The following is an 11,506-nucleotide window of genomic DNA, read 5'->3' on the forward strand; positions in this document are numbered from 1 at the left end:
GCCGTCGCTGATCACACCAAACGCCAATCCCACAGATAAGGAAAACACCACAGGAAAACGGCTGCAAAGAAGTTCAGATTATTACTCAATGTTTTAAGTCAGCAGAGAAAATTACCTCCAAGGTAGCTGATTTCTCCGCGGGGAGGTGGAGTTGCAGTCCGGCCTTTATGGTGGTGGTGGTGTGATGTGGATGAGTGACAGCTGGTGCTGATGACGGGTGACAGCTGTCACTCCCGGTTGCTATGACGCCCTCTCGTGCTTGAAGCCCGCACTTCAAGCAGGGCGCCATCTGGTGGTGGTGGGCCAGCAGTACCTCCTCTTCAGCGGCCCACACAACATAAAGCTCTGTCTGGGTTTTTGATTAATTAATAAGCTGGAATGGAAGATTGCTGCTAATCCTCCGCCTCGGCCCGTGCTACGAGCATTCTGGCAGTTAGTGTGACTCGGGGGTGTTGACTCATTTAAACTAACATATTCATCCTGCTGTAACCAGGTTTCTGTAAGGCAGAATAAATCAATATGTTGATCAATTATTATATAATTTACTAACAGGGACTTAGAAGAGAGAGACCTAATGTTTAATAGACCACCATTTAACTGTTTTAGTCTGTGGTGCAGTTGAAGGTGCTATATTATTTTTTCTTTTTGAATTTTTATGCTTAAATAGATTTTACTGGTTATTGGTGGTCTGGGAGCAGGCACCGTCTCTACGGGGATGGGGTAATGAGGGGATGGCAGGGGGAGAGAAGCTGCAGAGAGGTGTGTAGACTACAACTCTGCTTCCTGGTCCCAACCCTGGATAGTCACGGTTTGGAGGATTTAAGAAAATTGGCCAGATTTCTAGAAATGAGAGCTGCTCCATCCAAAGTGGGATGGATGCCGTCTCTCCTAACAGACCAGGTTTTCCCCAGAAGCTTTGCCAATTATCTATGAAGCCCCAACCTCATTTTTGGACACCACTCAGACAGCCAGCAATTCAGGGAGAACATGCGGCTAAACATGTCACTCCCGGTCCGATTGGGGAGGGGCCCAGAGAAAACTACAGAGTCCGACATTGTTTTTGCAAAGTTACACCCGATTCAATGTTAATTTTAGTGACCTCCGATTGGCATAACTGGGTGTCATTACTGCCGACGTGAATTACAATCTTACCAAATTTACGCTTAGCCTTAGCCAACAGTTTCAAATTTTCTTCAATGTCGCCTGCTCTGTCGCCTGCACATATACATTTACATATAAATGTATATGTGTGATGGAGGCTAGCAGGAGTTGCTGTACATGTAGTAATCAATAGTCCTCACTCCCGTGACAGCCAAAGGAAATTCTGGCCACTCAGGCCAGAGTCCAGATATTTGCCAACTGGTCAGAGGGTCCACCTCCCATGCCAGAGATCATGAGTTTGCATCCCAATTGGAATGAGTGGGAGGAGTCAATCACAATTTAGACGAGCAGAGTACAGCTTCTACATACGTATGCATCATGTGTCGATAGATAAATAGATGTATAACAATGAATCACTTCAAACTGAATTGATCCTGAATTGGTATTGCAGCCCATGTATCCAGATACATATTGTATCTGTAAGACATATACTTCTGGTTAAGCCATTCACATTTCATTTTTTAAGAGCTTGTGGTTGTCTAGTAACAATAAAGTTTATCAAAGTTGAAGTTTTAGATATTCTTGGGTTCAAAAATGATAATAAATACACTAAAGGTTTCAGCAACAGAGGATTTTATTTTAAGTTCTACATTTTTATATATATATCATTTGCCTTTGGTGTGGTTCTATAGTCCATGCAACTTTCCATGAAATGCTAACTATTCTGGTGTTTTAATTAGATGTGGTGTGAGGTGAAAAGAGAAATGGCAAAAGCTAAGGAAAAGACATATATTGCGCTGTACAAGAGGTTTCAATAGTAAGGAAGGACAAAAGGACTTGTACTGATTGGCCAGACAAAGGGACAGAGCTGGAAAGGATGTGCAGCAGGTTAGGCTGGTAAAAGAAGCAGATGATAATGTGCTGACAGGTGAGGAGAGTGCGTTGAGAAGGTGGAGGGAATATTTTGAGGAGCTGATAAATGAAAGAATAAAGTATGGATGATGTAGAGCAGGGGTGGCTTGAATCCAATGAAAGACTCATTAACAGGCTTTTAATGAGCCTTTCACTGGATTCAGGTGTGTTGGAGCAGGGAGACAACTAAGAGTGCCAGGAAGTTCAATCTCGAGGACCAAACTTGGGCACCCCTGATGTAGAGAAAATAAATCAGGAAGTGCAAGAGATTAGTAATGATGAAATGAGGGCAGCTATGAAGAGGATGAAGAGTGGAAAGGCAGTTGGTCCAGATGGCATTCCAGTGGAGGCATGGACATGTCTAGAAGAGATGGCAGTGGAGTTTCTAACCAGATTGTTTAATAAAATCTGGTAAGTGAGAGGATGACCGAGGAGTGGTGATGAGGTGTGCTGGTTCCTATTATTAACCCTCTGGGGCTGACGCCATTGTATATGACTGCTAAGACCAAGCTTTACTAAATTATAATAACTTTTTAATGATATGAGAGAGAAACTTACTTTTTTTGCTGAAAACGTAACTCCGCGACTTTTGATCCACCGTCGGCCATCTTTGTACTCCTCATAGAAGCTGTGTGATGATGTGCGCAATGTGAGTGTCCAATCGTAATTGGTTCACCTTCACATGCTTTTCCAAAATCCAATCGTAGGGCAGATTTACCTCACGTGAACAGCCAAAGATCGTTTTCAGGAGTGATATTTTACTAGTTGGCCCATTTGAATAGCACCCTGGGTCTCAATGAGTACATACTATTCCAATGTGCCCTGCGCCAAATATATATATATATATGAGGTCTGTTAGAAAAGTATCGGACCTTTTTATTTTTTCAAAAACCTGATGGATATGAATCACGTGTGCTTGCATGAGCCAACCTTGAACCTTCGTGCGCATGCATGATTTTTATCATGCGTCATTTGCTTGTAAGCAGCCTTTGTGTGAGGATGGGTGGAGTCTCTCATCGTTTTTCTTTGCAAGGAAAATGGCGGAACAACTGGAGCAGCGCGACTGCATCAAATTTTGCCACAAACTGGGCGACAGCCAGGTGGAAACCATTCCGATTATTCAGACGGCTTTCGGTGACGATCCTCTGGGCATCACACAGATTAAGGAGCGATACAACCGGTTTAAAGACGTCCGCACAATGGTGGAGAGCGCGCCGCGCTCCGATTGGCATCAACACGCTGAAATGACCGGATCATTTCCAAAGTGAACACTGTGGTGATGCGGGACCATCGTGTGATTATCGGAGAAATTGCGGTGCACTTTTTCGGCACATTCCATTGTGAAAGAAGATTTTGCCATGAAAAGAGCTGCAGCGAAATTCATCAGCACGAAGCTGATGGCGCAGCAACAGCGCCTCCGTGATGAAGTCTCACAGGACATGTTGTAAATATATATATATATGTGCTTGCGAGTAAGTGTTCTGATCTATTTGAATTTATTATTTATTGATTTTATTTAATTTTGGTTTTCAGTATCAAATGGCAGTCGGTCAAAAAATGTTATTGTTTAAGGATTTTTTTTTTTTTATTTCAAGCAAGTGATGCAATTTTTTTCTGTTTTATACTAAAAACTATTAATAAAGTTATCTTTGCTGTAAGTTCATCTAAAGTTCTTTCTTTTCTGTTTTCTTTAATGTTAATAAGGATACAATGTTATGCAGAGGTGTACTTATACCAATTTTATGGACAAATGATACTATTATAGTCACGGCGGAGAGTGTTTTGTTTTTCCTCGTGGGGGTGTAACAGAAAATAATTGAGAAACACCGCCACATGGCAATATGATATACTGTAAAATTCATTATGTTTTTCACAGTAGAACAGCACATTAGTAACATCAATCATTAAGAAGTCATGAAATGATGCTTTTTTAAATTTTGGTGGAATTGCATTGTCACAAAATGTTGTTTGTTCATTTTGTTTTGGGTAATGCAAGTGTTTGGCAGACATTCATATATTGCCACTTAGTTGAAAAATAGCAATTACAAAATCTCATGAATTGAGCTCCCAGAAAGGTTCTCCACACTCTAAAAACAAAATAAAACAAATAGGAATCAAAAAATTCCATTTTTTTTTACACTGTAAAAGCTGAGAAGTTGTTTGTTCTGTGTTTTTAATGTGTGCACTGAGCTGTCATTCAGCTGTCAGTGTGCTGCTGATCAACTGACAGGCCCCTCCCATGCTCTGTGCGATCAGACCTCGCTGTGCGGTCTCCCATGTGATCAGATCTGTACATACATATAACCATTTTATGCAAGTGTGCTCCCCCCATGCCAGATATGTTGGGGGAGCGGGTCGGGGGCATGACACACACGCAACGTGCGAGACACATGCACCACATGTGTGTGGCTTTTTGCAACACCACAGTCGTGGGGGCACTTAGACAAGTTTCACATCCAACTTGACAGTGATTGTCTGCTGACTGCTGTGTGATGATAGTACAATGGCCACACATTTTCTAAGTCCCATGCGAGCAGTGTTAGATGTTCATGTGTGTCAGCTGGAATTTGGCCGACACCCTGCCGTGAGAGGATTCGATGGGCTCTCACAACACACACTCTGTCTTTCAGACCGCTGGTGTGCGTAAATAGTTTTCACAACAGGTGTACGAGGGGTTGGAAGCAGCTACAATTTTACACGTTTACATACAATTCCTGCTTCGTGCGCACTTCATGCCCAATTCGACCAAATTTGAAGGGGCCCTAAGGTGCTTCCTGACAAAATTGTTCATTTTAATGATAAAATGTTTTGTGCATTTATTTATTTATTTATTTATTATTTTTTTGATGTGACTATTCTAACCACTGCTGTATGTTGGGTTGAAGAATTGCACTAGTTGAGCATATTAGCGCAAACCAGCAATAGTAATGCACCCGTCCACAAATGAAATACAAATTGAAACAACAACCCTTTCTCCTTTAACTGACCACACAGGACAGGTAAAAAAAAAAAGTATTATATGTCACTGTCCACCTACAGTATTTGGTGAAAACAAACAGTCATGGGGAGCGGAGTTTGGTTCGGATTTTCTTCATCTCCAGGAGCTGAATGCCACTCAACAACTTGCAGCAGGTATTGGTACTGCTATTCATCCTTCATTAGGATCTGATTGTAATCCTGGATAAGTGCAACTCATCGCTCAGCAAAATTATTGACAGCAGCAATGTTATCCAGGACCTGCTGTGAAGACTGGAATGATGGGTCATCCTCTCACTCTCAGGCTTCCTTGATGAGGAAGTCCATGTTGATGCTGAATGCCTCAAAAATGTGACCTGAATCAGATGTAACAAAATCTGACAGTAATGAACTAATGTATCCAGTCCATAATTCAAACTCACTGTCACTCACACGTCACAAAAAACAGGTGCCGGACAGCACGGGCTAGTATTTTTCAAATCTCATGAATTTCAAACCAATTTATTTTTACTCCTAAAGCAACCAAAAAATTAGAAACACCTTGTAAAGTTGAAGTTTGTTTTTCGGGACCACCTATGCTCGCACCACTATTCTGTCACATGGTATAAAATAGTCTGAAAATACAAAGAACAGCAGAATCTGTTTTATCATGTGGCAGCCCAGTCTCATGTTTTTTTGTTTGTTTGTTTGTTTGTTTTGTTTTTTGTGCTCCCGTGATGAAATGAGTCAAATTTTCGTGACGGGGCTTTTTTTAACTCACTATTACTAACCCTACTCCTACTCCCACCCTAACCTTAACCATAACCTAATCTACATCCCCCCCCCCCCCACTTCACTTTTAATTTTGTGCAGCTATCACAGAATGAATTAGAATGAATTAATGCTGCCGTGATGAAAATGAGGCGCTTTTCGTCACAATATCATGAACCAATAGATTAATGTGTATTTCGTGCTGCTGAATCACAACTTGCCGTGAGACCGGGTTGCATGTGGATATGTAACATATTCAGTTTTAAATGTGATTTTTTTCAGAACTCCTTGTGTTAACATACTTTATACAAATACACTAAAAAAATTACATATGTTATGGCAAAACATCTCACTGAATGGGACATAATATATTATACAAAGTGCTGTTGTATTTGTTGGTTTAAAATGTAGTTTGTTGTTGGTTGTTAACTACAACTTTATTTACAGGTTGCTCGGTCACCATTTTAATGAATTTTAGCTGTAGTTTTTACAGCAACCACAGATGCTGCTTATGTTTTTTTTTAATGTAAAAACATTTTTTTAGCAGTGTATGTGATTCAGTTTGCTTCAACTTTGAAATACCTTAAAATGCAATACTCTTCTTTGGCATATTGCAGTAATTTAGGTCATTAATGTCACATGGCTGTCATGAGTGTGAAGGGGAACCATTACAATCCTCTTTTCAAACTCACAGGAGAACAACAGCTACAGTATTATTTTACTAAAAATGTGATTTGCACAATTTATTATAGAAGGGACAGACCACAATACCCTCATGAGTTACAATGTTAGACCATAAATGAAGAAAAGAAACATGAAGAATGGGAGCAAATTCTTGTGTGTTCCTTTGACTTTCTCATGACTGCTGGGGAATTTGGTGTTTCCACAGGATCTGATCCTCTGAGCCAATAAAATCTTTTCAGCAGGTTTCCACATTTCTCAGCTCACACCTGGCTCTGTTTCTTCTGATGTTTTGCTTTCAAGAAATGCACCGAGCCAAGTTTAAAACCACAAGCGATGACCTCATGAGAACCCCTGCACTGTTACTTTGTAGGAGGCAGAAAGGAGAGCAAAATTACAAACCTTTCAAGATACTTCATAGACACCTGCATTGCAGTCTGAGCTTTGTTGTTGCTGCTGTTAATGCCAAACAACACCCCCGCAAGTTCTGTTCCCTAATGAATTGAGTTCTGAAACAGTGAGCCTGTGTATGCACTGCGTGTACATATATGTCAGGATACTTGCAGTTTACTGACAAGTACACTTGTAGCCTGAAGAAGCAACTGTCTTCAGGCAACACATAAATCACATTCTATAAAGCTAGACTTCGTGGTCTAGGGTCCTTGATCAGACTGTAAAGTTATTAAAGTCTCTTGCATAGTGTACTTTCATCAGCTAAGAAGTGGGCTAAAGGTACAGTATAAACCTATAGTAGTACCTATAAGGTCACTTGCACTTTAATAATAGAATTAGATGTGTCATCAAACTGTACTACTCATACATTTAAGAGTACAGTGGTCCCTCGCTATAACGCGGTACACCTTTCGTGGCCTGGTAGTTTTGCAGATTTTTTTTTTTTTTGTGCAATTTTGCATGCTTCTTTTGTTGTTGTTGTTGTTGTTGTTTAACAGCGCATTGTGTTCTGCATCCTTATCAGATGGGCCGCTCGCGGCACCAGTCGGCATCACCGCGATCACCTCTCGCTGCCCCGATGCGCTTACTGAGTCTGCGGGCTCAGTAAGCGCCACAGCGGGCCACTCACACCGCCCCCCTCTCTGCTGTGCCGAGCTGCGGCCAACTCCAGCAACAGGTCCAGAGACTACGGCTCGCTGTTTTGATGAGGAGCGCTCCGCCAGCCCGCAAGGATAGACTTCTTGCGGAAAAATCCGCAACGCTGCTGCATGGTCTCGGTAACCGCAGCCACAGAGCTCCATAGCCATGACTTGGATTCTTTGCGGGTCCCGCATCCGTACCCCCGGAGGCAGTGAGCGAAGGGAGAGCACACGCATTGTGTTCTGCATGTGTCTGTTTATAATCTTCTCGCCCAAGAAGAAAAAGAGAGTGTTTACACAGGAGAGGAAAAGTGAGAAAATATTAATGCCTGTTTGAAAAAAGTGTATAAAGTGTGTAGTGAGCCTTAAACATCTATAATAAGTTTAAAAAATAACACTGACTACTTTGTGGATTTCGCCTTATTGCGGGTTATTTTTTAGAATGTAACTCCCGCGATAAACGAGGGACCCACTGTACTTACAAGCAAAATTTTCTAAACTAAAAAGTGGGCAATTTAGTACAGAGAAATACTGGAATAGTATTCAAATTTATGTAATATTAATCTAATCTCATTTTAGATTAGATTAGATAATCTTAGATGAGATAGATAAAACTTTATTGATCCCTTGGGAAGACTCCTTCAGGGAAGTTAAGGTTCCAGCAGCATTGTATAGCAGCACACTGGGTATCAAAAGTGAAAGGCAACTCGTCTAACTCAGGCGAATATCGGTCATTATTATCACTTTACCGGGGCGTTGCTGGGCCAGTATCATAGATTTACGTCGATGCTACCTGGCTATACCTGCCTGCTGTGCGTAAACAAATGACGTCATAGCCATGTGCGCAGCCCAAGAACTGTCCGCAGAGGAAAAGATGAAAAGGCGAGAAGTGTGTTTTGGTCCCAATATGGATATTCGGATGATTTTCTCATGAATAGTACAACAATGAGCAGCAGCTAAAGCAACCAGCTTGATGAGGACGCACTGGCTAAATTGGAGAGCAGCGCGCCAGCTAGCCGACACGACAAAAGTTAAGTGAGCCAACTTTTTATGTACGCGTTACGTGTTGTGTATCTCAGTAAAAAAGGTGATAATATGCAAATAACATGCTGTTGTCATGCGGCATTCACGCCAGTCACGCAAAATGACAGATATTCGCCCGAGTTAGACGAGCGCGAATATCTGTCATTTTGAAAATGCATACCGCCCTCCAAAAGCATGTTATTGTATTATTGTGGGTGACTGGGCATGGACGGAGGGACTCAGAAAATGCATACTACATGACAACTGCATGTTATTTGCATTATTATCACTTACTGAGATACACAACACATGGAATCACTAACAATATTTAATGTCATTTCAAAACGCACAACAACCAGCAAACGCGGTAAATAAGAAGTTGGCTCACTTAACTTTTGTCGTGTTGGCTGGAACCGCGCTGTTCTCCAAATTCGCCAGGGCGTCCTCATCAACCTGACTGCTTTGGCTGCTGTTCATCATCGTACTATCCATATAAAATCATCCGTAATATCCATATTGGGACCAACAAACACTTCTTGCCTTTTCATGTTATCGTATGCGGAGAGTTCTTGGGTTGCACATGATATGATGTCATCACTTTATGCACAGCAGGTGGGTATTGGGATACCCGCCCCCTACTGCGGACGGGTACGGACAGGTAGCGTAAATGTAAATCTATGCTACCGGCCCAGCAACGCCTCAGTAGGTGATAATAATTATCAACATAGGTTTACTGGCTACTAATGTTGCTCTCATTCCCATCCTCTGTCTTCCTGTTTAGTGCTGGGTTGCACAGATTGATTCGTACATCCAAAGATTGATTATATATATATATATATATATATATATATATATATATATATATATATATATATATATATATATATGTGTGTGTGTGTGTGTGTGCGCACTTCTCGCCAGCCTTATAACAGCATGCCTGAAAAATTATGCTGTAGTTAGGTCGTTACACAGTTTCCGATGACGTCTAAGGGAAAGTGATCATTTCTCTACATTGATTGTAGAAGCGCTGGTTCTGATTTAGAAGCAGCGTGTCCACAATTTATTCATAAACCTCAGTCAAAGCCATTTAAATATGTCAATCATGACTACAATGAGACTCTAATTGTCTGTTGTTGTGGCAAGAAAAGAGAATCTTCCACCATTTAATTCACACAGAAGTTTTTTTGTTTTTTGTTTGGGTTTTTTTTTCCCCCATTCATCATTACATGCCATTTCCATGACACAGCGTACGAAGGCTCTCTGGTGTGGACAGTCTGTGGGAGATCTTTTCCCTTATCCGTGCTCTCCTGCTGCAGGAGAACTTCCCCCCACTGCAGGAGAACTTTTCGAACAGCTGTGTTCTCCAGCGCTCACAGTGTGCCGTGCAGCGAGTGCTGCAGGTGCATGTTTTATAGGGGAGGCTAGGGCTATTTTCCCCCTAATTATTTTTTTTTTAATTTGTAACTCTCTGAAACACTATTACCTGCATTTTTAGGGTCAAAATTTGTGAAGTAGTATTAATATGTTGCATAACTAGACAATCAGGTAATGCCTCAAAAAAACGGTTTCAATAATCCTAACCCAAATTGATATCACATCAGATTGAATTGAATCGAAATAATCGATTCTGAATCTTAAGAATTGGAATCAAATCAATTCTTGAAATCTGAATCAATACATAGCCCTATTCCTGTTGCTCCTCCTTCCCCTGAGTGAGTGATTAATTGAAAATAAAACTGATAAATGTGCATAACAACATTCTGCACGCAATACAAAGGCATGGCTGCAGAAGCAGAGGATACAGGTACTGACCTGCCTGCAGTGATGTCCACATCCATACAAGATTGGATTTTAACTGCATACCACTTTTGGCAATATTTTGATTGTAGTCAGATGGGGACAGTCACATACCCCAAATGGAAATTTGAATTTCCTAATAGAATCCCTAAACTGGCACCAAAATTATTGCATTGAAATGTACTTGCTGCATTAATAAACACAAACCTTCTCTTTCTCTCTGTGAATGCAAGCCGGTGCACCAACACAAGTGCCTCATTTGTAGTCCCCTCTTCTTCCCCTGACTGTCTGCTTTCACATAAATATGTAAGAATTTCCATTTTATTTCCTGCCTGTGTAGCACCCCATTTCTTTCTCTGCCATAAAATGAAAAGGAACATTGACGGTTTATTTTTGATGCTACGATGAAAATGTATTTGTGGCGAAACAAGCGGGAGAATAGCTGTTAAAAATTCCCTCATACCCACAGCATTCAATTCACGAGAAGTCATCACTGTCGCTTTGCCTTTGGCTTTTTACACCAGGTGGTGCAGAACATCTGCAGTGTTAGGTAAAATGAAAGTCAAAGACATTTTACCACTCGAGCAGAATACACAGCGGTTTCTAGCTAAAACTGATTTCCTGTCAGAAGCTGCAGAATATAGGCTAATGTAGGGTAATCCTGCAGGTTTTTAAGACAGAAAGTAGTTAAAAAACAAAGGGATTCATATTCTACTTTTGTCCTTGCGTGAGGGAACCTCTGAGGGTGACAGAGTATGCATGTGTGTGAGAATGAGAGAGAGGGAGAGTGACAGCGAAATAATCGCTTTTGTAATTTTAGATCCGTAAATGTGGTGCTTGCATCCCCTTATCCCAGCTACTTAGTTTGTGCCATGCGGTAAGTGATGCTATGCACTTAGGCTGTGAAAAGCAGGTCAATATGACCACTGAGAGAAAACCACATGTGCATGGCAGGGATAGCTTTGGGATTATTTCTCACAAAATGTCTTAATTCCTGTGTTCACTAATGATCCAGGGAAAATGCCCTCTAATCTCCATTCCATTAATTAAAAAGAGCATGAGCCCATGGAAAACCTTGCCATCTGCTACGGCTTCGTTCCTGCAGACAGATTGGGTTTTCAGTTTTTAACCAGGGGAAATGGGCTTTTTAGAGCAGACTGATGGAGCGTGCACTG

General features: G+C 41.3%; 1 long non-coding RNA gene across 1 annotated transcript; it reads left to right on the forward strand.

The window, feature by feature from the left end:
* The first annotated feature begins 1,850 nt into the window (after positions 1–1,850).
* On the forward strand, positions 1,851–6,815 carry LOC117516613. Its single transcript, XR_004562488.1, has 3 exons — positions 1,851–2,093; positions 4,557–4,558; positions 6,805–6,815. It is a non-coding gene; the product is annotated as an uncharacterized LOC117516613 (long non-coding RNA).
* The last annotated feature ends 4,691 nt before the right edge of the window (positions 6,816–11,506 follow it).

Source organism: Thalassophryne amazonica, chromosome 9 (assembly GCF_902500255.1).
Source record: "Thalassophryne amazonica chromosome 9, fThaAma1.1, whole genome shotgun sequence".
In the NCBI taxonomy this organism is placed as follows: domain Eukaryota; kingdom Metazoa; phylum Chordata; class Actinopteri; order Batrachoidiformes; family Batrachoididae; genus Thalassophryne; species Thalassophryne amazonica.